The 1,359-nt window shown below is 48.3% G+C and overlaps 1 pseudogene; it reads right to left on the bottom strand.

Moving 5' to 3' along the window:
- Positions 1-658: 658 nt before the first annotated feature.
- On the bottom strand, positions 659-1,122 carry LOC121440247 (annotated as a pseudogene).
- Between the last annotated feature and the right edge of the window lie 237 nt (positions 1,123-1,359).

Genomic DNA, 1,359 nt, shown 5'->3' with positions numbered 1-1,359 from the left:
TTTGTGCTGGCAAACCATGAAGCTGCCACTTTTTCCATATTAAACTTGTAGTTTTATTCGGGCTTGATTTTCAATAAATGTTTCAGGGAGAGCTGAAGGAAAGCGAAAATCCCATGGGGGCAAGGGCTTCCCAGATGCCTGAGGAGGGATTGTGTCTGCTTCCACCCTCCAAAAAAAGGGGCTTGGGGAAGAGACACAGGCAGGGAAGGGGGCTGGTCCCCAGTCTGTACAAGTGGTGCTTGGGGGTGAAGGACTATGGAGAGCAGGGGACCAGACCATGGATAAGTGGGATAAAGGACACAAGATCCTTTGCCAGAATCCACAGCTTTCTGACTCCAAATTGAATTAAAAAGAAAATAAGGGAGGTGGGGGAACCTAAACCACAAGCAGTACCCAATTCCTTTTACCCCACCAGGGCTGTGAGGGAAGAGGCAAGTAGCTTCATCAAGGCCATGGCTTCCTCATTCCTGGCCAAGGGAGTTAGGTGAAGGGCAGGGTCTCCCCGACAGTTTGAAGGGGTGAGGAAAACCAAAATAAAACATGAAATAAATTGTATAGCAGTCTAGCCAAGGGCCCAGCCAGAACAGAACCCAGCTCCGGGAAGGACCTCTGTAGGCTTAAGGATCTCTGCTGCCACCACTGTCACTCAGTGAGCCAATTATTTTGCCATGGCCTTGATTGCAACAGCTCCCTCCTCTGTCATGGCAGACAGCACTATGATCAGGATCTTTCCTCCGCAGTCATACTCTGCTCAGTCTCCTTGCCAAGATCTCCCTTGGTCAGACAAAAGTCCTCTTGTTCCTCCCCAATGTCCTGGAGCAGGGATAGGTACCCATGCTGGATTTCAATCTGCTGGAAATCATTCCTTTTGATGTTTGGGACACCCATATTATGAGTTGATGGGCAGGTATCTTCATATTTCTTCCCAGGAAAAATGTCAATACCAACCATGTGAACCTTGGCATGGCCATGCTTGCCAGTCTTCAAAGTAGACATCTGGACAATCTTACATGGCTGGCCTTTGAGCACCACAAAACCATTTTTACGTAATGCTGAGCACTGCATTGGGATGGTGGCTGAGGCCCCTGCATCTCCTGTCTAGAAGTCCAAATCATCTGCCATTTTAAAGGCCTCGATTACAACTTGTGCAAATGACTTGTGCAAATTTACTGACTTGACCCTGTCCGCTGCTAGCCCATCTGCTGCCTCTAGCACCACTGCTACAGCTGCACTCGGGTCTTAGTACACAAGAACCATTTCCCCAGGGACAAACCAAGCAGCCCATTTTGAAACTGCACAGTAATGCTGAGTAAGGAAGCCTCCTCTTAAAACAATCATGTCTCTGCTTGTTTTTAGCAA

The sequence above is a fragment of the Microtus oregoni genome, unplaced genomic scaffold (genome assembly GCF_018167655.1).
Source record: "Microtus oregoni isolate MIOR12 unplaced genomic scaffold, Mior012 000067F_000, whole genome shotgun sequence".
NCBI classification, from domain to species: Eukaryota; Metazoa; Chordata; class Mammalia; order Rodentia; family Cricetidae; genus Microtus; species Microtus oregoni.
The sequence above is the reverse complement of the archived record's forward strand: the minus strand, read 5'-3'. Positions and strand labels throughout refer to the sequence as shown.